The sequence below is a fragment of the Lynx canadensis genome, chromosome E1, assembly GCF_007474595.2.
Source record: "Lynx canadensis isolate LIC74 chromosome E1, mLynCan4.pri.v2, whole genome shotgun sequence".
NCBI lineage: Eukaryota > Metazoa > Chordata > Mammalia > Carnivora > Felidae > Lynx > Lynx canadensis.
The window spans coordinates 44,197,818-44,224,362 of NC_044316.2; the positions used below are offsets into that span (position 1 = coordinate 44,197,818).

General features: G+C 38.8%; 1 protein-coding gene and 1 pseudogene across 1 annotated transcript in view; both read left to right on the plus strand.

Moving 5' to 3' along the window:
- The window catches only part of LOC115508163, a 142,039-nt gene extending 131,013 nt beyond the window's left edge, over positions 1-11,026 (plus strand). The window contains exons 57-60 of the mRNA XM_036064353.1: positions 424-477; positions 852-956; positions 10,225-10,276; positions 10,983-11,026. The gene's annotated coding sequence lies outside the window, so the exon portion shown is untranslated. The remainder of the gene's footprint in view (positions 1-423; positions 478-851; positions 957-10,224; positions 10,277-10,982) is intronic.
- LOC115501263 lies at positions 866-25,919 on the plus strand (annotated as a pseudogene).
- The last annotated feature ends 626 nt before the right edge of the window (positions 25,920-26,545 follow it).

A 26,545-nucleotide genomic window follows, 5' to 3' on the forward strand; every position in this document is an offset into this window, starting at 1 on the left:
AGGGTCATTTCATTTTCATTATGGTAATCAATAGCTATTTCCCTTAATCTTGCCAATAAGATATGTGTATTGTTGTCCTTAGTTCCATTAATATTCCTGAGAGTACGTGGAAAAATGTAAAAATGGAAAAAGAAAGAATGTAAGGAAAGAAGTCAGAGGTAAAAATAAATCAAATGAGATATGTTTTATAAGTTTTAAGCCACTAATCCTTGCCTTTTATGCAAAAGTGAATAAATTTGCCTCATTAAAAATCTTTGTCCAAACCAACTTTGTCACTATTTGAGAGGAAATTAGGTACATTTCAGAAAAATCATTAAAAAGTCTATTTTTTTGAAATTATGGAAATAGGGGGAAAATTGTAGAATATTTATTATTTAGGTGAATCTCCCTTATTATTTTTCTCTGACCCTTATTATTTTTCAGCTGAAGGAAAGGTGTATCAAAAAAGGCTGCTGGATGGTGTGAAGGCTCTTCAAAGTGAGTGAGAAGTATGATGAGAAAGCAGATATATCTGTGATATTCTCTTATTTTTCATATACACTGATTTATTTTTATTACATTAAAAATTTCACATGTGTATTTCCCAATATTTATGGATATGTGATATATGCCATAAATCCCTAGGAAATTACCCAGCCCTTTTCAAACTTGCACTATGTTGATATGAACAAAAAGATAGTCTGAGGATGAGACTCTACATCTAGTCTTAAAATTGACCCTCCTTATACCGTTGACTAGCTTTTACTGGACCTTAAATTCTTCATGAGTAAAGTGATAACCATAATATACATGAATTAGTAAGGAGATTTTCTGCATCTTGGTTGTTTTTATGATAATTTGTCTCTCCTAAGGAGGAAAGGTGGCTATGAATAACCTCGTCCCATTTCTGGAAAATATGGGGATTAAGCTGTCACACAAAGAACTTGAAGATTTTTCACAAAACCTACCAGTTGATGGTGAGCATTGCACATAAAAATGCATTCCCTTTAGGACAGCTTGGGTTTGAGAGTATCCATAGACCAGTAATAGTGTTTATTTAGTATCAACAGGGCATTTTTTAAAGGATGTGGCTGAATTCAAGTTTCACGTGAAAGTACATCCTGTCTCTTCTTTAAGAGAGTGTTCTACTATGAATAATTAAAATTGGTGAGAGTACTGACAGACCATTCTCAGATCAAAGAATAAGGAAGAAAATGAAAACAGAATGAGAAACATTTAAAAGAAACACTAAACAATAAGAGAACAGCCTATGATGAAGAATGATTCAAATTGACTAACGGTTGGGGTGCCTGGGTGCCTCAGTTGGTTGAGTGTCCGACTCGATTTCAGCTCAGGTCATGATCTCATGGTTCATGGGTTCAGGCCCTGCATCAGGCTCTGCGCTGACAGTGTGGAACCTGCTTGGAATTCTCTCTCTCCTGTTCTCTCTGCCCTTCTGCTGTTATCTCTCTCTCTCTCTCTCAAAAAATAAATAAAAACGTTTAAAATGTTTTTAATAAAAATAAATATAAAAAATAAAAATCTTTAAAACATTGACGGATGGTTATTTCCAGTATATATGCCTCAGCTATTCTGATATAGTCAGAAAGACTAAAAAGGGATAGAGAGAAACATAATAAGAATTTTAAAAACATACTAGATATCAAGCATAATAATACTATTACAATATGTTATATATAACATGAGATTAAGATGTTGAAAATATTAATAAAATGAACATTTTTCCAGCGTAAAATAAATTACCTATGTTGAGCAAAGAAGTGAAAAAAATCGAGAGACCAATAATAATAATTGCAAAAACCTATCAAATAATTGCATCTATCAACTGTCCACCACCACCTGTCACTCTAACAAAAGGTGACAGGCACAGAGAGTTTTAGGAGTAAGTTCTTTCAAATCTTCAATTTATTTAAATCCTATCTAAACCGGTCCAGAGGATTCCAGTTTAAGATGATGAAAAAACCAAAATCTGTCTAGTTTTTCTTTCCTCCAATACCTAACAAAGTGAACAAGAACAAAGAGCTACAGGCAGAATTGAAGGTCTGATGGGAAGCCCAAGAATACCATCCCATGCACAGATCTGTGGTTTGGTTAAATGTCTTTACCGAGTTCATTCTACTTAACTAGAGCAACGAACCCTGCTGGGACATTAAATCAAACCTCAGATATGGGAGCAGGGCTCACATATAATGAAGACCATGTAACATATCACCACACTCTCCGATTACAATAGAAGTGAGTAGAACAGTTTTCTTTAAATGCATCTAGCTGAAGAAAGCTAACTGGTCTGAGATGCTATCAAAAGAGCAACTAAACATTGTTACATTAAATCCTGAGAATAAAATGAAAATCTGAACACAACTGCTGAAGTATATGCAAAATGAAAAGAAAGGATATGGCACCAATTCTAGCATTAGCACAGCAGAGAAAAATAGCAAAAGAAAAATAAGGAAACAAGATGGAATGGAAGGAAGATAGCATGCAAAAAAACAAATAACCCCATCTCGTAGTAATATAGTCAGTTTAACCTAAGGAACAACCAAAAAGAAGTACTTGACAATTAATTCATATTACGGAGCAATTTCATGGATTCAATAAAACTAGATCTCAAAATGAGAAGGTTACATAACCTGGTGGCACCAAAAGAGACAGGGGTACCTGGATGGCTCAGTCGGTTAAGCATCTGACTTTGGCTCAGGTCATGATCTTGCAGTCCATGAGTTCAAGCCCTGCATCGGGCTCTGTGCTGACAGCTCAAAGCCTGGAGCCTGTTTCAGATTCTGTGTCTCCCTCTCTCTCTCTGCCCCTCCCCCGCTCACGCTCTGTCTCTGAGAAATGAATAAACCTTAAAAAAAATTTTTTATAAAAAAAAAAAAAAAGAGAGAGACAAGGGTGCCTTGGTTGCTCAGTCGGTTAAGCATCCGACTTTGGCTCAGGTCATGATCTCATGGTTCAGTGAGTTCGAGCCCCTTGTTAGGCTCTGTGCTGACAGTTAAGAGCCTGGAGCCTGCTTCAGATGCTGTGTCTCCCTCTCTTTCTGTTCCTCCTCTGCTTGTGCTCTTCTCTCAAAAATAAATAAAACATTAAAAATGGTTTTTTTTAATTTTTTTTTCAACATTTATTTATTTTTGGGACAGAGAGAGACAGAGCATGAACGGGGGAGGGGCAGAAAGAGAGGGAGACACAGGCTCCAGGCTCTGAGCCATCAGCCCAGGGCCTGACGCGGGGCTCGAACTCACGGACCGTGAGATCGTGACCTGGCTGAAGTCGGACGCTTAACCGACTGCGCCACCCAGGCGCCCCAAAAATGTTTTTTTAAAAAGAGAGAGAGACAAACCATGAAACAGATTCCAAATGATAGAGAAAGAACTAAGGGTTGTGTCATAGACTCTAAGTCTAAAGTTTTCTTTTGACCAGCAAAAGAGTGGACACAAGATTAAAGCAAGAGATGGATAATGTCTGGGGAAAAGACAAGAGCCCCGAATAAGGGCCCTTGCCCCATATTTATTCAGATCAGAAGACTTACACCCAAATGTAATGGGTGTGTACAAAGAGACAAACTAGGAACATTAACTTGGGGACGTGAGGGAAAAGGGGGGTTTTGAAGATATACAGTGTTTGGGGTTTGGGTCAATATAAAACAAAATCTGGGCACCAGGCAGATGGGTAGATGGTTGTTAACAGCAGACAGGGGGCGCTCTTTATCATACCTATTTAGCTTTGCCAGCCTAGGGGATAAGGCAGTTAGGGGAAATAACCTCAGGGTTAATAAGGCACCTTTTCTTACTTTATTTTATTTTTTTTTTAATTTTTTTTTCAACGTTTATTTATTTTTGGGACAGAGAGAGACAGAGCATGAACGGGGGAGGGGCAGAGAGAGAGGGAGACACAGAATCGGAAACAGGCTCCAGGCTCTGAGCCATCAGCCCAGAGCCCGACGCGGGGCTCAAACTCACGGACCGCGAGATCGTGACCTGGCTGAAGTCGGACGCTTAACCGACTGCGCCACCCAGGCGCCCCACCTTTTCTTACTTTAACCATCTCCCGCTTCGGGCTGCTTTGCCTGCACACAGCGGTCCATAGTCCAATTCACCAATTTACCTAACCTGGCCCTATTCTTCTATGAAAGCAGATTTTCTGCTGTAGTACTAACTTGGGGGTACTTCCACCCTGAATATCTAATCTTGCTCATTTCATATACCTATCAGGGGCGCCTGGGTGGCTCAGTCAGTTGAGCATCCGACTTCGGCTCAGGTCATGATCTCACGGTCTGTGGGTTCAAGCCCCGTGTCGGGCTCTGTGCTGATAGCTCAGAGTCTGGAGCCTGTTACGGATTCTGTGTCTCCCTCTCTCTCTCTGCCCCTCCCCTGCTCATGCTCTCTCTCTCTCTCTGTCAAAAATAAATAAACATTAAAAAAAAAATTTCATATACCTATCTATTGGGCACCTTTGCACCATACCTATTTTAGGCCTTTGCCTCTCCCTCTCTATTTTGGGACCTATGCACCCCCTCTCTATTTTGGGGTGCCTTTTCTCCTCCCTATTCCTGGCACCTTTGTGCCTCCCTATTCTTGGGGTGTCTTTGCACCCCCCTATTCTTGGAGTGCCAATCTAGTTTACCCAAACTTGGGTGTGAGCATTTTATGACTTTGTATTTCTTTATGCCTTGTTAACCCATTGGTGTAAACCTGGGGGATTCCTAAGCTTATCCCCACAGGGTTGCTGGAGGGAAGGTGGGGAGGGTGGGCTAAATGGGTGATGGGGATTAAGGAGGGCACTTGTGATGAGCACTGGGTGTTGTATGGAAGTGATGAATCACTAAATTCTACTCCTGAAAGTAATATTACACTATATGTTAACTAACTGGAGTTTAAGTAAAAACGAGGGGCGCCTGGCTGGCTCAGTTGGTTTTAAGCATCCGACTCTTTTTTTTTTTTATTTTTTTTATGTTTATTCATTTTTGAAAGACAGAGAGAGACAGAGCACAAGCAGGTGTGGGGTGGAGAAAGAGGAGGACACAGAATCTGAAGCAGGCTCCAGGCTCTGAGCTGTCAGCACAGAGCCCAATGCGGGGCTCGAACTCACGAACCGTGAGATGACCTGAGCCGAAGCCGGACGCTCAACCGACTGAACCACCCAGGCACCCCTTAAGCATCTGACTCTTAATTTCAGCTCACACCAAGATCTCACAGTCCTGAGATGGAGCCTGGCTTCAGACTTAAGATTCTTTCTCTCCCTCTCCTCTGCCCATCCCCCTCTCACGCACACTTTCTCTCAAGATAAATTTTAAAAAACATTTAAAAAAATTAATTAAAACTTGAAACTATAAAAAATAAAATTAAAAAATAATTAAATTTTAAAAATAAAACAAGGGGAATTGCCTAACTAAAGAAACAAAGTACTAAGCAATCATTATAGAATTCCTAAATAAATTATAAACATCAAAGTAAAAAATAGATGTGGCTGAAATCTATTGACAGACGAAGAGAACTTAAGATAATCACAGTAAAAGCAGAGGGAAAAGATTAATGCTATCAGGAATTTAAATTGTTTTTAATGTTTATTTATTTATTTATTGAGAGAGAGAGAGAGAGAGAGAGAGCAAGTGAGCAGGGGATGGGTAGAGAGTTAAAGAGAGAATCCCAAGCAGGCTCTGTGCACAGAGCCCTATGAGGGGCTGAAACTCACAAACTGTGAGATCATGACCTGAGCTGAAATCAAGAGTTGGACATTTAACCAACTGAGCCACCCAGGCACCCCTAATGCTATCTGGAATTTAAATAAATTCTTAAAAAAATATATTAATGCTCTCTGGGAAGATCTTTTATGAAGACCAATCTTTTTAATGTAATTTACCTGCCTAGTATAAGTGTCCTAAGACATATGTAAACCTCCAAATCTGTTTTGTCAGTGTATTTAGAAAATACACAAGAATCTTTACAAACCTAAAAATATAAACTTGTGAGCACTAAAAAAAAATTTTTAATGATTAAAAGTCAGAACTTCCTACCTCTAAATTTTAAAAGCTGTCAACTGGTCAGGAAAATGCCAATGGATTTGCAGTCAGGCCATTCAACAGAGATCTAATGACTGCATACCTATTAAGAATACATTTCCCAAAATCCTCTCAGAAAGGCAACTGTAATGGAATTAGTTCTAACAGAAAAGATTCAAGAGAGTTAAGTGCAGAGTAGGATTTTTTTCCTTCACAGAAAAGTGAGTGGAGCAGGTGAGTGAAATAGGTAAAGGGGATTTAGAGTAGAATTATCTTGATGAGCACTGAGAAATGTATAAAATTGTGTAATTAGGATATTGTACATCTGAAACTTACTGAATGTTAATTACACATGAATTTTTTAAAAGGAAGAGAAAAAGTAGAAAAATGACCCCCCAAAAGTGAGGGCTTCTCATTTTCTGTCCTCTAAAAAGAATACAAATAACATCATCTAGAGTCTAACATAGTGGCTTCGTTTTCAAAATGCATCACTGTATTTTCCTCATAAGGCAGTTATACATTATAAACCTTAAACATATAACAGTCACGTGATTTTTTCCGTAAGCCCGCAGACTTCCACAAGCCTCCAGGAGCTTACAGCCAGACTAGTCCCGAGGTTTCACATATTAAAGCTTTCTCCACAGCCACAAGTTTCTTTTCTTGTTGGGGTTGTTGAACACAAACTCTTCAACTTAGACCAATTCTGTTCCTAAAAGTGTTAGCTGTGCTTTCTTTTTGATGAACACTCTGACTCCACTCTGACCCCATCGGAATCTACTTTTGTTTTGGTATATTCTAGAATATAAGAAAAGCTATTACAATCCCTGGCTTGAACACAAACTTTCACACCTATGTGTTCAAACTTATTTTTGAGAAGTTGTTTACTGCTGAAAGTGCCAGAGTAGGGGCAGGTGGGTCGGCCTGCATCTTCCTTTCCTCACAGTCCAAACAGTGGCTTGGACTAACAAAGTTAACATCACCTTCTTGGTGTTCTGGTTGTCCCAGGCTGGCTATTGTATAATTTTCTAGGTAAAGCTTTGCATTTAATGCAATGGATTTATTTTTAGGTATTTTTTATAATATTGAAAATGGTATATTTAAATTTTTTTCTTTTTCAGTTTGTTGCTGATACATAAAAAATATTGATTTTTGTGTAATGACTTTGTACCCAGCAACCTTTCTATACTTTTATAAATTATAATTATCTGAATATCCTCCTGAGTTTTCTACATATATAATTATGTTTCCAAATAATGGCAGTTTTCTTTCTTTTCTATCATTATGCCTTTTATTTCTTCATCATGCCTTACTGCTTCAGTTAGAATTTCCAGTATAGTATTGTAAATGTGATGATAGCGGACATCCTTACCTCATTTCTTTTCCTTTTTTTCTTTTAGAGAGAGAGAGAGAGAGAGAGAGCGCGCACAAGTGGGGGCTGGGCAGAGGGAGAGGAAGGGAGAGAATCTTAAGCAGGCTCCATGCTCAGCACCACGGCTCGATCTTAGGACCATGAAATTGTGACTTGAGCTGAAATCAAGAGATGCTTAAACGACTGAGCCACCCAGGAGTTCCTACTTCATTTCTTTTTTTTTTTTAATTAAAATTTTTTTAATGTTTATTTATTTTTGAGAGAGAGAAAGAACATGAGTGGGAGAGTGGCAGAGAGAGAGGGAGACACAGAATCTGAAGCAGGCTCTGAGCTGTCAACACGATGTGGGGCTTGAACCCATGAACCATGAGATCAAGACCTGAGCCGAAGTCGGACACTCAACCGACTGAGCCACTCAGGTGCCCCAGCCTGCCTCATTTCTGATCGCGAAGAGAAACGTTTCCATATTTCACCATTAAGTATTACCTTATTGAAGTTTTATATATATCACTTTTATCAGATTAAAGGAGTTCCCTTCTATTCCTATTTTGCTAAGAGTTTTGTCTTATTTCTTTCAACAATGTTTTGTAGTGTTTGAAGTATGATCTTTGTACTTCTTTTGTTAACTTTATTCCTAGGTGATTTATTCTATTTAGTGCTCTTCTAAGTGACACTTTCCTTACTATTATTTTTGAATTGCTTATAGCCATTACTTTTTAGTGTGTTGAGATTTGGCTTTATAATCCAGTACTTGGTGATTTTTGCTAAATATTCCCTATGTGAAAAAATATGCATTCTGGAATTATTGGGTACGGTGTTGCCTATATTTCCATTAAATCAACTTTGTTAAATTTCTTGTTCAAATATCCTAAAGTCTTAAGGATTTAATATCTTAATATCTGCTTATTCTATTTTTTTTTAATTTTTTTTTCAACGTTTATTTATTTTTGGGACAGAGAGAGACAGAGCATGAACAGGGGAGGGGCAGAGAGAGAGGGAGACACAGAATCGGAAATAGGCTCCAGGCTCTGAGCCATCAGCCCAGAGCCTGACGCGGGGCTTGAACTCACGGACCGTGAGATCGTGACCTGGCTGAAGTCGGACGCTTAACCGACTGCGCCACCCAGGCGCCCCTCTGCTTATTCTATTAACTACTGACAAAGATGTATCAAATCTCCCCCTGGGCGCCTAGATGGCTTATGACCCAAGTCATGACTCATAATTTGTGACTTTGAGCCCCACATCTGGCTCTGTGCAGACAGCGTGGAGCCTGCTTAAGATTCTCCCTCTCTCTGCTCCTGACCTCTGCTCGCACACTCTCTATCTCAAAATAAATGAACTTTAAAAAATTTCTCTCAGTGTAATTTTGGATTTTTATTTCTCATTATAATTTTATAATTTTCTTTGTTTTTTTTGAGACCGTGTTAATACGAGCATACAAGTTTGGAATTATAACATCTTCATGGTGAATTAAACTTCTTTTTGTTATTACTAGAAAAGCTTTTTCTTAAAGCCTATTTTGTTTGATGTTAATATTCCTACTCTACCTTTGCTTAGTGTTTGTATGGTCTATACTTATCCATCCTTTTACTTTTGACTTCTCTGAATCCTTAGATTTCAGATATTTTAAATTCTTAAATTTTAGAGCCTTAGATCACTTCCTTGATGAATTTTACCTAGCATATAAGTAAGAAATAATTTCCACGTTACTCAACTCTTCAAAAAACATAAAAACAAGAACCACTTGCCAGTTTGATTTATGGAACTATCATAATCTTTATACCGAAATTTGATGAAGACAACACAAAAAAGGAAAATCACAGGCTAATCTTTGTATAAACAAACAATGCAAAAATCCTAACCAATTAGCATGCAAAAACCCTAAACAATTAGCAGTCTGAAAATCATTTTTGTAATATTAGTGGTAATTATGAGATTACTGACATATTTGTGTTTAAATCTACTTTTACTGAATTCCCGTTTTTGTACCACATGTTCAACTTTCTGTTTCCTTCCATTCTTGCCTTCCTTTTGGACTAATTATTTTTTATTTTTCTTGTTAATTTAGAAGCCTCAAAGGTTATTGTAGAAATTACAGTATGCATCCTTAATCTATCATAATCCAATTTTATTTTGGACTTTTATCCTCATTCAAGATGATACTGTTTTTGTTTTATACAATGTTTTCCCAGAATTATTTATATATTATCATTTCATTTCTTCTTATCCTTCCTTCCCTGTTGTCCTATATTGAAAGGGAACACTGAGAGCTAAGTCAAATAAAAAAATTTTTTTCAGGCATCTGGATGCCTCATTTGGCTAAGTGTCTGACTCTTGATCTCTGCTCAGGTCATGATCTCAGGGTTTGTGAGATCAAGGCCTGTGTCAGGCTCTGTGCTGCCAATGTGGAGCCTGCTTGAGATTCTCTCTCTCCCTCTCTCTCTGCCCCTCCCCTGCTTGTGTGTGTGCTCTCTCTCTCTCAAAATAAATAAACTTAAAAATTTTTTTAATTAAAAAAAATATATTTTCAACCTGCACCTAAACAGTCATATAAAATTTTACAGCATCAGGAACCAAAAGAAATGTATAAATAGTTAACAAGAGAACAAAAAATCGACTATAAACAAAATAACAGAATCTGAATACAGGGGAAAAAACTGAGATGCATGAAACAAAGTGGAGGAAAAAACTGTAAAAAGCATTCTTATATCTAAGTAAATATGATGAAAAATGTAATATAATAGTCTGGAACTAAAATTCAAGATGATATCAACGTTCCTGTTGGGGGACAGGTATCATAAGTAGAGAAAGCAGAAGGAACAGTCTCATTGTTGGTCTGTGACTGCTTTTTGTCTTACAGGTGGTGGGAAGGTTGATCTGAAAAATGTGACAATGAAAATGAAAGTTTACAGGTGAGTTTCTATGACACTGAAACCCTAATGCTTTATAATAAATTATATTTAAATTTTTATATTCCTAGTAGTCTATTGTCCATATTAATTTTGCCTTTTTACCCAGTTATTATAAAATATAAAATATTTCTGCCTGATAAAATCCATTTGATCTTGGATTATCTGTTTGAAAAATAAACTATAAGACTTGCTTTTGATAACATGTCCTATGTACTGTACAGATTTTTTTCTCATATATGTATATATGTCTTCACCTACATGTAAATAGCTAAATTTTAGGTAAGCACATGAATAAATAAGGTAAAGTTTTGGAAAGCTCAAGATAATGTGGTTTTGTCAACAATCAATTACATAAGTCAATATAAGATCTCCTGCCATAATCATTTCTTTCGGCAATTCATTATCCAATTTGGTAACTAGATTTTATTCTGTTCATTATCCCCCAAATTAAGGGAGCCTTTATTATATCAATAATTTAGGAACAAATTTGCTTTGACTTCTAATGACACACTGTATTTCCACATTCCATTTTACTTTCACTCTTTAATCCCCAACTGGGAATGATGCCATATAAGCTATTTTAAGTATATTTAAAAGTACATATCCTATAGGTCAATAACATTTTCTTATGAACCTCTTAAACTTACATAATACTGAGTAATTAATTTCTATAATTTTCACCTATAAACCTTCTGTATTTTCAAAGGAGAAAAGATTGATGCCACAGATCTGAAAAACATTCTTGGAGACATGGGGATAGAAGTCAACGATAAGGAATGTCTGGAACTACAAAAATTACTACCTGCTGATGGTGAGCTGCATCTGTGACCTCCAGAGAGTTCAGTTTAATGGTTCTATTTATGATCTTTATATTTTAAAGTGACACATGTTCAGGTATTTGTTACCTGCACCCATCCTCCAGCTCTTGCTTGAACAGTCTCTTACTCTGTACTATTCAAGTACAGAGTTCAGCTGTGAAAAAGAATCCTTTTCCACAAAATCAGTATTGAGGAAAGATGTTACTGATGATTTGGGAAGGGAAAGGACAGAGGGATTTATATCTTGTCTCAGTAAACATTGCAAAAGTCCTCATAAATTCCTGTTCTCTCCCAGAGTTACTGTTCCTTACATTGTCCCTGGGGGGTTCCCTTTTCCTAATCCTTATCCCTCTAAGAGCTGAACCCTCAAAACTCCCCCCTCTGTTAAGCTCAATTTCTTTTTTATTAAGTTTTTATTTTAATTCCAGTGTAGTGAATATACAGTGATATATTCATTTTATGTGTACAATATAGTCATTTCAACAATTCCATACCTCACTCGGTACTCATCACAAGTGTACTCCTTAATACCCATCACCTATTTCATGATCACCCCACTCAGCTCCCCTCTGGTAGCCATCAGTTTGTTCTCTATAGTTAAGAGTCTATTTCTTGGTCGGTCTCTCTCTCTCTCTCTCTCTCTCTCTCTCTCTCTCTCTCTCCTTGTTTTGGTTCTTAAATTCCACACATGAGTGAAATCATATGGTATTTGTCTTTCTCTGACTAACTTATTTTGCTTAGCATATATACTCTCTGGCTCCATCCATGTTGTTGCAAATGGCAAGGTTTCATTCTTTTTATGGCTGAATAATATTCTGGGGTGTGTGTGTGTGTGTGTGTGTGTGTGTGTGTGTGTGTGTATTTACCACATCTTCTTTATCCATTCATCTCTCTATGGACCCTTGGGCTGCTTCCATAATTTGGCTATTGTAAATAATGCTGCTATAAACATAGGGGTGTATGTATCCCTTTCAGTTAGTGTTTTTGTATTTTTTGGGTAGACATCCAGTAGTGCAATTCAAAGGGTAGTTCTATTTTTAGCTTTTCTGAGAAACCTTCATACTGTTTTTCCACACTGGCTATACCAGTTTGCATTCCCGCCAACAGTGCAAGAGTGTTCCTTTTTCTCCACATCCTCACCAAAACTTGTTTCTTATGTTTTTTATTTTAGCCATTCTGACAGGTGGGAGATGATATCTCATTGCAGTTTTGATTAGCATTTCCCTGATGATGAGTGATGTTGAGCATCTTTTCATGTGTCTGTTGGCCATCTGTATGTCTTCTTTGGAGAAATGTCTGTTCACGTCTTCTGCCCATTTTTAAATTGGATTATTTGGTTTTTGAATGTTGAGTTGTATCAGTTCTTTATATATTCTTAATACTAACCCTTTATTGGATATGTCATTTGCAATTATCTTCTCCCATTTAGTAGATTGCCTTTAGTTTTGTTTATTGTTTCCTTCGTTGTGCATAAGCTTTATATTTTGATGAAGTCCCCATAGTTTATTTTTACTTTTGTTTCCCTTGCCTCTGGTGACACATCTAGAAAAATGTTGCTATGGCTAATGCCAGAGAAATTACTGCTTGTGCTCTTTCATAGGATTTTTATGGCTTCAGGTCTCACATTTAGGTCTTTAATCCATTTTGAATTTATTTTCATGTATGGTGTAAGAAAGTGGTCCAGTTTCATTCTTTTGCATGCGGTTGTTTAGTTTTTCCAGCACCATTTATTGAAGAGACTATCTTTTCCCCATTGGATATTCTTATCTCCTTTGACAAAGATTAATCGACCATATAATTGTGAGTGTATTTCTGGGTTTTCTATTCTGTTGCATTGATCTATGTGTCTTTTTGTGCCAGTACCATACTGTTTTGGTTACTACGGCTTTGTAATATAACTTGAAGTCCAGAATTGTGATACCTCCAGCTTTGCTTTTCTTTTTCAAAATTGCTTTGGCTATTTGGGGTCTCTTGTGGTTCCATATAAATTTTAGGGTTTTTTTCTAGTTAAAAAATGTGTTGATATCTTGATAAGGATTACAATAATGTATAGGTTGCTTTGGGTAGTATAAACATTTTAAGAATATCTGTTCTCTCAATCCATGAGCATGGAATGTCTTTTCATTCATTTGTGTTTTCTTCAATTTCTTTCATCAGTGTTTTACAGTTTTCAGAGTACAGGTCTTTCACCTCTTTGATTAGGTTTATTCCTAGGTATTTTGTTATTTTTGGTGCAGTTGTAAGTGGGATTGTTTTCTTCATTTTTCTTCCTACTACTTAATCATTAGTGTATAGAAATACAACAGATTTCTGACTATTGATTTGTATCCTGTGACTACTGAATTCATTTATCAGTTGTAGTAGTTTTTGGTGAAGTCTGTAGGGTTTTCTTTTTTATTAGTATGTTTTATTTAAACTTTAACAGTTCCCCCTCCCTTTTTTCTTGCCATTTATTTATTAAAGAAACTGGGTCATCTGTTCTAATATTTCTTACATTCTAGATTTCATTGATTACATCTCCAGGGTGTTCCTCAAATTTTTTTAAATGTTTTATTTATTGTTGAGAGAGAGAGAGAGAGAGAGAGACAGCACAAGTGGGACAGGAGCAGAGAGAGTGGGAGACACAGGCTCCGAAGCAGGCTCCAGGCTCCAGGCTCCAAGCTGTCAGCACAGAGCCTGATGTGGGGCTTGAACCCATGAACTGTGAGATCATGACCTGATCCAAAGTCGGACACTCAATCAACTGAGCCACACAGGCAGCCCTCCAGGGAGTTCTTTAAATGTTCCTCTACCACCTACACATTCTGTACACTAGGCAGACCTAAACACTTGATTAGATTTCAGGTTTGCTTTTTTTTCCCCAGAAAGAATATTTACACCTAGTATCATGTGCTTCATATTGCATCACATGAGGAAGTGCATTAGCTTGTATCTCTTTCTTTTTTTTTGTTTTTTGTTTGTTTGTTTGTTTTTGTTTGGGTTTTTTTTGTATCTCTTTCTATATGATGTGAAAATATACATCTGGACTCTGATGATGTCATTCTGATCCCATCCATCGTAATATTTTCTGTCAGCCTTTTACCTAATGAATAGTTTTAGCAGCTATTGATAATCACTACTTAAACCCATTATTTCACTTGGAGTTACAAAATGGTAAAAATTCTTCATTCTTCCTGCATCTATTAACTAAAATACTTCTGAAAGAATTCTCTCACTAAATTATTTGGATTTTTACTTTTTAAAAATCTGAAATCTGAATCATTTACATCTTCAACTTAAGAACAATGACTTAAGGGGCGCCTGGGTGGCGCAGTCGGTTAAGCGTCCGACTTCAGCCAGGTCACGATCTCGCGGTCCGTGAGTTCGAGCCCCGCGTCAGGCTCTGGGCTGATGGCTCAGAGCCTGGAGCCTGCTTCCGATTCTGTGTCTCCCTCTCTCTCTGCCCCTCCCCCGTTCATGCTCTGTCTCTCTCTGTCCCAAAAATAAATAAATGTTGAAAAAATTAAAAAAAAAAAGAACAATGACTTAATTATTAGATTTATACAAAAATAAATCAATGTTCAGTCTACAAATTTAGAAAAATATACAACTGTTTGGGTAACGACAAACATCCATATACTGGTATTGCAAAGCTCTTATTACAAGAATAATTCTTATTCCAGTTCAAAGACTTTTTCAACAAGAAGACTATATGACAGTCTTTCAATTTAGAAGTAACTATGTATCAAAATCTCTTGGGCACCTGGCTGGTTCCGCAGGCTAAGCGTCTGACCCTTGATTTTGGCTCAGGTCATGATCTCACAATTCATGAGTTCAAGCCCCATATCAGGCTCTGTGCTGATGGTGCGGAGCCTGCCTGGGATTCTCTCTCCCTCTCTCTCTGCCCATTTCCCACTTGCTCTTTCTCTCTCTCAAAATAAATAACTTAAAAAAAAAGAATCTCTGTACATCAACAGATGAAGTAAAGATAAGCACCTGTGGGAAATGCTATGTGAATATCTCTGAATCAAGAACAATATCTTGCTAGTAATGAAAAGACTGCAGACCCTGGCCACCCCCACCCCCCCCCCAAAAAAAAAAGTTGTTCAAAAGCATGTCTGGAGATTTTGAACAAATCCAGACAAGCATGAAGAAGCGTGTCTGGAGCTGAGCCATGGTGAGGGGTATAGACAAGACTTGTCTACAGAAAAATAGAGGGTAATAGTCAGACAACAGGTGCTCTGCTCTCTTAAGACTACAAAAAGAGGCAGCTCAAAATTAGCTTGCACACTTTCTTTCCTGGGGTCTCCTCAGCAATGAAAAACCACAAGACTCCGGGGTTTTCTATATAGAGTATTGTGTCATTTGCAAATAGTGAGTTTTACTTCTTGCTTACCAATTTGGATGCCTTTTATTTCTTTACGTTGTCTAATTGCTGTGGCTATGACTTCCAGTACTATTTTGAATAAAAGTGGTGAGAATGGACATCCTTGTCTTTGTTAGCCATGGAGTTTTCATATGTGACCTTTATTACGTTGAGGTGTGTTCCCTCTAAAACTACTTTGTTGAGGGCTTGTGTCATGAATGGATGTTGTATTTTATCAAATGCTTTTTCTGCATCTAGTGAGATGATCATATGGTTTTTATCCTTTCGTTTGTCGATGTGATGTATGACGTTGATTGATTTGCGAATATTGAACCACCCTTACATCCTAGGAATAAATCCCACTTGATCATGGTGAATGATTTTTTAAAAGTATTGTTGGGTTCTGTTTGCTTAGTATTTTGTTCAAGATTTTTGCATCTATGTTTATCAGAAATATTGGCAGTGGTGTCTTTATCCGGTTTTAGGATAAAGGTGATACTCACCTAATAAAATGAATTTGGAATTTTTCCTTCTTCTATTTTTGGAATAGTTGGAGTAGAATAGGCATTAATTATTCTTTAAATGTTTGATAAGATTCACCTGTGAAGCCATCTGATCCTGGTCTTTTGTTTGTTGAGAGTTTTTTAGTTACTGATTTAATCTCCTTGCTGGTAATCATTCACTTCAAATTTTCTATTTCCTCTTGCTTCCATTTTGGTAGGTTATATGTTTCTAGGAATTTATCCATTTCTTTTCAGTTGTCTAATTTGTCGGTGTATAGTTTTTTCTAATATTCTCTTATAATTGTTTGTATTTATGTGGTGGTGTTTGTTATTTCTCTTCTTTCACTGGTGATTTTGTTTGTTTGAGTCCTTTCTCCCTCCCTCTCTCTCTCTCTCTTTTGATGATGAGTCTGGCTACTTTATCAATTTTGCTGATCTTTTAAAAGAACCAGCTCCTAAAAATCTATAAAGAACTTATCAAACTCAACTTATCAACTCAGTGAAGAAATGGGCAAGAGACATGAACAGATACTTTTCCAATGAAGACATGGCTTCCAATGAAGATGGCTAACAGACACATGAAAAGATGCTCAACATCACTCATCATCACGGAAATACAAATCAAAACCACAACGAGATACCACCTCACGCCTGTCAGAATGGCTAACATTACCAACTCAGAAAACAACAGATGTTAGTGAGAATGCAGAGAAAGGGGAACACTTTTGCACTGTCAGTGGGAATGCAAACTTGTGTGGCCACTTTGGAAAACAGTGTAGAGTTTCCTGAAAAAATTAAAAATAGAACTACCCCATGATCCAACTGCACTACTAGGTATTTACCAAAAGGATAGAAAAATGCTGATTCAAAGGGGCACATGCACCCCAATGTTTTTAGTAGTACTGTCAACAATAGCCAGGTGTTAGGGAAGATGGCGGCGTAGGAGGACGCTGGGCTCACCGCGCATCCTGCTGATCACTTAGATTCCACCTATACCTGCCTAAATAACCCAGAAAACCGCCAGAGGATTAGCAGAACGGAGTCGCCAGACCCAAGCGCAGACGAGAGGCCCACGGAAGAGGGTAGGAAGGGCGGCGAGGCGGTGCGCGCTCCACGGACTGGCGGGAGGGAGCCGGGGCGGAGGGGCGGCTCGCCGGCCAAGCAGAGCCCCCGAGTCTGGCTGGCAAAAGCGGAGGGGCCTGACGGACTGTGTTCCGACAGCAAGCGCGACTTAGCGTCTGGAAGGTCATAAGTTAACAGCTCTGATCGGAAAGCGGGAAGGCTGGAGGACAAAGGGAGGGAGAGCTGCGGAGCCCCCGGACGACAGAGCTCAGTTTGGTGGGGAACAAAGGCTCTCGCCAGCGCCATCTCCCCCGCCCATCCCCCAGCCAAAATCCCAAAGGGAACCGGTTCCTGCCAGGGAACTTGCTCGCTCCGCGCAAACACCCAACTCTGTGCTTCTGCAGAGCCAAACCTCCGGCAGCGGATCTGACTCCCTCCGGCTGCCTCCAGGGCCCCTCCTGAAGTGGATCACCTAAGGAGAAGTGAGCTAAGCCTGCCCCCCCTGCCGCTGTGCACCTTGCCTACCCACCCCAGCTAATATGCCAGATCCCCAGCATCACAAGCCTGGCAGTGTGCAAGTAGCCCAGACGGGCCACGCCACCCCACAGTGAATCCCGCCCCTAGGAGCGGGGAAGAGAAGGCACACACCAGTCTGACTGTGGCCCCAGCGGTGGGCTGGGGGCAGACATCAGGACTGACTGCGGCCCCGCCCACCAACTCCAGTTATACACCACAGCACAGGGGAAGTGCCCTGCAGGCCCTCACCACTCCAGGGACTATCCAAAATGACCAAGCGGAAGAATTCCCCTCAGAAGAATCTCCAGGAAATAACAACAGCTAATGAGCTGATCAAAAAGGATTTAAATAATATAACAGAAAGTGAATTTAGAATAATAGTCATAAAATTAATCGCTGGGCTGGAAAACAGTATACAGGACAGCAGAGAATCTCTTGCTACAGAGGTCAAGGGACTAAGGAACAGTCACGAGGAGCTGAAAAACGCTTTAAATGAAATGCAAAACAAAATGGAAACCACCACGGCTCGGATGGAAGAGGCAGAGGAGAGAATAGGTGAACTAGAAGATAAAGTTATGGAAAAAGAGGAAGCTGAGAAAAAGAGAGATAAAAAAAATCCAGGAGTATGAGGGGAAAATTAGAGAACTAAGTGATACACTAAAAAGAAATAATATATGCATAATTGGTATCCCAGAGGAGGAAGAGAGAGGGAAAGGTGCTGAAGGGGTACTTGAAGAAATAATAGCTGAGAACTTCCCTGAACTGGGGAAGGAAAAAGGCATTGAAATCCAAGAGGCACAGAGAACTCCCTTCAGACGTAACTTGAATCGATCTTCTGCATGACATATCATAGTGAAACTGGCAAAATACAAGGATAAAGAGAAAATTCTGAAAGCAGCAAGGGGTAAACGTGCCCTCACATATAAAGGGAGACCTATAAGACTCGTGACTGATCTCTCTTTTGAAACTTGGCAGGCCAGAAAGAATTGGCACGAGATTTTCAGTGTGCTAGACAGAAAAAATATGCAGCCGAGAATCCTTTATCCAGCAAGTCTGTCATTTAGAATAGAAGGAGAGATAAAAGTCTTCCCAAACAAACAAAAACTGAAGGAATTTGTCACCACTAAACGAGCCCTACAAGAGATCCTAAGGGGGACCCTGTGAGACAAAGTACCAGAGACATTACTACAAGCATAAACCATACAGACATCACAATGACTCTAAACCCATATCTTTCTATAATAACACTGAATGTAAATGGATTAAATGCGCCAACCAAAAGACATAGGGTATCAGAATGGATAAAAAAACAAGACCCATCTATTTGCTGTCTACAAGAGACTCATTTTAGACCTGAGGACACCTTTAGATTCAGAGTGAGGGGATGGAGAACTATTTATCATGCTACTGGAAGCCAAAAGAAAGCTGGAGTAGCCATACTTATATCAGACAAACTAGACTTTAAATTAAAGGCTGTAACAAGAGATGAAGAAGGACATTATATAATAGTTACAGGGTCTATCCATCAGGAAGAGCTAACAATTATAAATGTCTATGCGCCGAATACCGGAGCCCCCAAATATATAAAACAATTACTCATAAACATAAGCAACCTTATTGATAAGAATGTGGTAATTGCTGGGGACTTTAACACCCCACTTACAGAAATGGATAGATCATCTAGACACACGGTCAATAAAGAAACAAGGGCCCTGAATGAGACATTGGATCAGATGGACTTGACAGATATATTTAGAACTCTGCATCCCAAAGCAACAGAATATACTTTCTTCTCGAGTGCACATGGAACATTCTCCAAAATAGATCATATACTGGGTCACAAAACAGCCCTTCATAAGTTTACAAGAATTGAAATTATACCATGCATACTTTCAGACCACAATGCTATGAAGCTTGAAATCAACCACAGGAAAAAGTCTGGAAAACCTCCAAAAGCATGGAGGTTAAAGAACACCCTACTAACGAATGAGTGGGTCAACCAGGCAATTAGAGAAGAAATCAAAAAATATATGGAAACAAACGAAAACGAAAATACAACAATCCAAACGCTTTGGGACGCAGCGAAGGCAGTCCTGAGAGGAAAATACATTGCAATCCAGGCCTATCTCAAGAAACAAGAAAAATCCCAAATACAAAATCTAACAGCACACCTAAAGGAAATAGAAGCAGAACAGCAAAGGCAGCCTAAACCCAGCAGAAGAAGAGAAATAATAAAGATCAGAGCAGAAATAAACAATATAGAATCTAAAAAAACTGTAGAGCAGATCAACGAAACCAAGAGTTGGTTTTTTGAAAAAATAAACAAAATTGACAAACCTCTAGCCAGGCTTCTCAAAAAGAAAAGGGAGATGACCCAAATAGATAAAGTCATGAATGAAAATGCAATTATTACAACCAATCCCTCAGAGATACAAACAATTATCAGGGAATACTATGAAAAATTATATGCCAACAAATTGGACAACCTGGAAGAAATGGACAAATTCCTGAACACCCACACTCTTCCAAAACTCAATCAGGAGGAAATAGAAAGCTTGAACAGACCCATAACCAGCGAAGAAATTGAATCGGTTATCAAAAATCTCCCAACAAATAAGAGTCCAGGACCAGATGGCTTCCCAGGGGAGTTCTACCAGACGTTTAAAGCAGAGATAATACCTATCCTTCTCAAGCTATTCCAAGAAATAGAAAGGGAAGGAAAACTTCCGGACTCATTCTATGAAGCCAGTATTACTTTGGTTCTTAAACCAGACAGAGACCCAGTAAAAAAAGAGAACTACAGGCCAATATCCCTGATGAATATGGATGCAAAAATTCTCAATAAGATACTAGCAAATCGAATTCAACAGTATATAAAAAGAATTATTCACCATGATCAAGTGGGATTCATTCCTGGGATGCAGGGCTGGTTCAACATCCGCAAATCAATCAACGTGATACATCACATTAACAAAAAAAAAGAGAAGAACCATATGATCCTGTCAATCAATGCAGAAAAGGCCTTTGACAAAATCCAGCATCCTTTCTTAATAAAAACCCCTGAGAAAGTCGGGATAGAAGGAACATACTTAAAGATCATAAAAGCCATTTATGAAAAGCCCACAGCTAACATCATCCTCAACAGGGAAAAACTGAGAGCTTTTTCCCTGAGGTCAGGAACACGACAGGGATGCCCACTCTCACCGCTGTTGTTTAACATAGTGCTGGAAGTTCTAGCATCAGCAATCAGACAACAAAAGGAAATCAAAGGCATCAAAATTGGCAAAGATGAAGTCAAGCTTTCGCTTTTTGCAGATGACATGATATTATACATGGAAAATCCGATAGACTCCACCAAAAGTCTGCTAGAACTGATACATGAATTCAGCAAAGTTGCAGGATACAAAATCAATGTCCAGAAATCAGTTGCATTCTTATACACTAACAACGAAGCAACAGAAAGACAAATAAAGAAACTGATCCCATTCACAATTGCACCAAGAAGCATAAAATACCTAGGAATAAATCTAACCAAAGATGTAAAGGATCTGTATGCTGAAAACTATAGAAAGCTTATGAAGGTAATTGAAGAAGATTTAAAGAAATGGAAAGACATTCCCTGCTCATGGATTGGAAAAATAAATATTGTCAAAATGTCAATACTACCCAAAGCTATCTACACATTCAATGCAATCCCAATCAAAATTGCACCAGCATTCTTCTCGAAACTAGAACAAGCAATCCTAAAATTCATATGGAACCACAAAAGGCCCCGAATAGCCAAAGGAATTTTGAAGAAGAAGACCAAAGCAGGAGGCATCACAATCCCAGACTTTAGCCTCTACTACAAAGCTGTCATCATCAAGACAGCATGGTATTGGCACAAAAACAGACACATAGACCAATGGAATAGAATAGAAACCCCAGAACTAGACCCACAAACGTATGGCCAACTCATCTTTGACAAAGCAGGAAAGAACATCCAATGGAAAAAAGACAGCCTCTTTAACAAATGGTGCTGGGAGAACTGGACAGCAACATGCAGAAGGTTGAAACTAGACCACTTTCTCACACCATTTACAAAAATAAACTCAAAATGGATAAAGGACCTAAATGTGAGACAGGAAACCATCAAAACCTTAGAGGAGAAACCAGGAAAAGACCTCTCTGACCTCAGCCGTAGCAATCTCTTACTCGACACATCCCCAAAGGCAAGGGAATTAAAAGCAAAAGTGAATTACTGGGACCTTATGAAGTTAAAAAGCTTCTTCACAGCAAAGGAAACAACCAACAAAACTAAAAGGCAACCAACGGAATGGGAAAAGATATTTGCAAATGACATATCGGACAAAGGGCTAGTATCTAAAATCTATAAAGAGCTCACCAAACTCCACACCCGAAAAACAAATAACCCAGTGAAGAAATGGGCAGAAAACATGAATAGACACTTCTCTAAAGAAGACATCCAGATGGCCAACAGGCACATGAAAAGATGTTCAGCATCGCTCCTTATCAGGGAAATACAAATCAAAACCACACTCAGGTATCACCTCACGCCAGTCAGAGTGGCCAAAATGAACAAATCAGGAGACTATAGATGCTGGAGAGGATGTGGAGAAACGGGAACCCTCTTGCACTGTTGGTGGGAATGCAAATTGGTGCAGCCGCTCTGGAAAACAGTGTGGAGGTTCCTCAGAAAATTAAAAATAGACCTACCCTATGACCCAGCAATAGCACTGCTAGGAATTTATCCAAGGGATACAGGAGTACTGATGCATAGGGGCACTTGTACCCCAATGTTCATAGCGGCACTCTCAACAATAGCCAAATTATGGAAAGAGCCTAAATGTCCATCAACTGATGAGTGGATAAAGAAATTGTGGTATATATACACAATGGAATACTACGTGGCAATGAGAAAAAATGAAATATGGCCTTTTGTAGCAACGTGGATGGAACTGGAGAGTGTAATGCTAAGTGAAATAAGCCATACAGAGAAAGACAGATACCATATGGTTTCACTCTTATGTGGATCCTGAGAAACTTAACAGGAACCCATGGGGGAGGGGAAGGGAAAAAAAAAAAAAAAGAGGTTAGAGTGGGAGAGAGCCAAAGCATAAGAGACTGTTAAAAACTGAGAACAAACTGAGGGTTGATGGGGGGTGGGAGGGAGGGGAGGGTGGGTGATGGGTATTGAGGAGGGCACCTTTTGGGATGAGCACTGGGTGTTGTATGGAAACCAATTTGTCAATAAATTTCATATATATATATATATATATATATATATATATATATATATATAAACAATAGCCAAATTATGGAAAGAGCCCAAAGGTCCATCAACTGATGAATAGATAAAGAAAATGCAAAATATATATACAATGGAATACTATTCAGCAATCAAAAAGAATGATCTTTTGCCACTTGCAAGAACGTGGATGGAGATACAGTGTATTATACTAAGGAAAATAAGTCAGAGAAAGATAAATAGCATAGGATTTCACTCATGTGGAATCTAAGAAACAAAGGATGTGAACATAGAGGAAGGGAAGGAAAAAATAAGATAGAAACAGAGAGGGAGGCAAATCATAAAAAGATTCTTTTTTAAAAAATTTTTTTATTGTTTATTTATTTTTGAGAGAGAGAAAGACAGAATGTGAGCAAGGGAGGGGCAGAAAGAGAGGGAGACACAGAATCTGAAGCAGACTCCAGGCTCTGAGCTGTCAGCACAGAGCCGGACATGGTTGAACCCATGGACCTTGAGATCATGACCTGAGCTGAAGTCAGACACTTAACCACCACCCAGGTGCCCCCCATAAAAGATTCTTAAGAGAGCGGGAAGCAAAGCATAAGAGAATCTTAATGGCAGAAAACAAACTGAGGGTTGATGGAGGGAGGTGGGCGGGGGATGGGCTAAATGGGTGATGGGCATTAAGGAGGGCACTTGTTGGGATGAGCACTGAGAGTAATATGTAAGTGATGAATCACTAAATTCCAACTCCTGAAACCATTATTACACTATATGTTAACTAACTTGGATTTAAATAAATTTTTTTTTAAATTAAGGGGCACCTGGATGGCTCAGTTCATAAGGCATCTGACTTCAACTAAGGTCATGATCTCACAGTTTGTGAGTTCGAGCCCCACATCAGACTCTCTGCTTCAGCACAGAGCCCACTTTGGATCCTCTGTCCCCCCCTCTCTCTGCCCTTCCTCCATTCATTCTCTCTCTCTCTCTCTCTCTCTCTCAAAATAAATAAATCAACTTAAAATCTTAAAAATAAATAAATAAATAAATAAATAAAATTTAAAAACTTAAAAAAATTTTTAATATGAAATTTATCGTCAAATTGGTTTCCGTACAACACCCAGTGTTCATCCCAACAGGTGCCCCCATCAATGCCCATCACCCACCCTCCCCACCCGCCCACCCCCCATCCCCCCATCAACCCTCAGTTTATTCTCAGTTTTTAAGAGTCTCTTATGGTTTGGCTCCCTCCCTCTCTAACTTTTTTTTTCCTTCCCCTCCCCCACGGTCTTCTGTTAAGTTTCTCAGGATCCATGTTTTCACAACATATGGTATCTGTCTTTCTCTGTATGACTTATTTCACTTAGCATGACACTCTCCAGTTCTATCCACATTGCTACAAAAGGCCATATTTCATTCTTTCTCATTGCCAAGTAGTATTCCATTGTGTATATAAACCACATCTTCTTTATCCATTCATCAGTTGATGGACGTTTAGGCTCTTTCCATAATTTGGCTATTGTTGAAAGTGCCACTATAAACATTGGGGTACAAGTGCCCCTATGCATCAGCACTCCTGTATCCCTTGGGTAAATTCCTAGCAGTGCTATTTCTAGGTCATAGGGTAGATCTATTTTTAATTTTTTGAGGAACCTCCACACTGTTTTCCAGAGAGGCTGCACCAGTTTCCATTCCCACCAACAGTGCAAGAGGGTTCCCGTTTCTCCACATCCTCTCCAGCATCTATAGTCCCCTGATTTTAATTTTAAATTTTAAGAGAAAGAAAGAAAGAAAGAAAGAAAGAAAGAAAGAAAGAACGAACGAACGAACGAACAGCTCCTGGTTTCACTGATATGTTCTATTGAAGTTTTTTTAATTTTTATATCATTTATTTCAGCTCTAATCTTTATTATTTCCTTCCTCTTTAAGCTCAGTTTCTGAAAGGATGCCAAAATTGTCTCCTCTTTTGTTTATGAATATTATTTCTCTTTTCCTTTAAGCACAAAGGAAGGCATCATCTTCCTAAATAAATAAATGGCATCTTCTTTTTTTTTTTTTTTTAATTTTTTTTTCAACGTTTATTTATTTTGGGGACAGAGAGAGACAGAGCATGAACGGGGGAGGGGCAGAGAGAGAGGGAGACACAGAATCGGAAACAGGCTCCAGGCTCTGAGCCATCAGCCCAGAGCCTGACGCGGGGCTCGAACTCACGGACCGCGAGATCGTGACCTGGCTGAAGTCGGACGCTTCACCGACTGCGCCACCCAGGCGCCCCGGCATCTTCTTAACAAAGGCCTATCTATAAAGTAACTCTTATGCCATCTCCTAGAAAATTAAAATTTTAGACATTATTATACCAGTTTGGAAGTTAGCAAAACCTTCAAGCACAAGCTTTATGGGAGCAGGTACCAGCAGTTGCAAAATGAGAAAGGGTGAGGGGAACTTGAACAGACCGCAGGTGAAACTCCTCCACCATATGGGAAGAGAATGCAGCATTATTTTGACTGCAAAGATGAGTCTGGGTTTCCAAAGCCTCCATCTATGACACTGCAGCGTTATGATGAAGTTATGATGAAGCCATGAAAACCAAGGCTGAAGCTACTATCTCTTTGATTCCTGGAAGAGGTGAGGATTTTGTGGGTCAGAATAATTTTGATGATGCTGACCAACTGAGGATTTTCATGTTAACTCTTTTTCATGGCATGCCCCTTTAACTGGATTGGGTTTTTTACGTCTTTTTCTTGACCACCTCAGCCACAGGAAGGTATGAGACCATTCTAGGATTTGGTCTCTCTCAAATTAAGTGGATCTTGATTGTCAAGTTTTATACCTATTTCTCTGGATATTTTGATGGTCTATCCTGAGCTTTGGCAGGTGTTCCTGATTTTAGGCTTTGTCCTGTTTCTCAGAGCATTTGTCAATTATGAAAAAGTTCAGGAGATGCCAGAAATGATCTCAAATCTCCCCAGGACCAGAGTTCTCTTTATTTACTAAAGATGTTTTCTGGCAAAGGCCTTCCTGCATTTATGAATTCTCTCTCAAAAAAACACAAGAGAACGCCTGCAGGAAGTGAATCAGATACAGAAGATGCAGAACACAGAGGAATAATCACCTGCTTTTCAGAAATTAAGTGCTGTTGAAAAAGAAAAAACGGTACAAGCAAATTCCTGTTGTTACTCATTAGGTCACTGATCTGACAAACTTTGGGAGTAAGAAGTAAAGGAAACAATGGAAATGTGATAGAAATAAGAAATGAGAGGAGCCAAAAATAGAACAGTAAAGTATGGGTATGTGAGCTTCACCTCTGTAGCATATGAACCAACAGTTGCCTTGAGAGTGAAAGAGTAAAGTAGATCTAATAACAACAACAGCTCAAATTTGTTGAGCCCTAATGATGTGCCAGGTTCTGTCCTCACCACACAAAATGATGACAGCTGGTGCCCATTTTACAGAGGAGGAAACTGTCGCACAGAAAGGCTAAATAATTTGCTTGAGGCCACAAAACTGGTCATCACCAGAGCAAGAATTTGAACCCAGGCCATTTGAACCTCTAAACCATACTACTACTCTATACCATAGCGAGAACTGTTTTCATTGCTTAACGTCATCATGATTTGAAGGTTAAAGTGGATAGATTTCTAAAGTTAGTCACACAAAGGAAAGTCTGACCCCTGTATCTATTTGTGACTCATTCTCTATCCTGAACTGTGCCTATTCTTTCAGATGACAACAGAGTTTTTCAGAATAGATTGCTGTCAGCTTTGAAGTCTTTCAAAG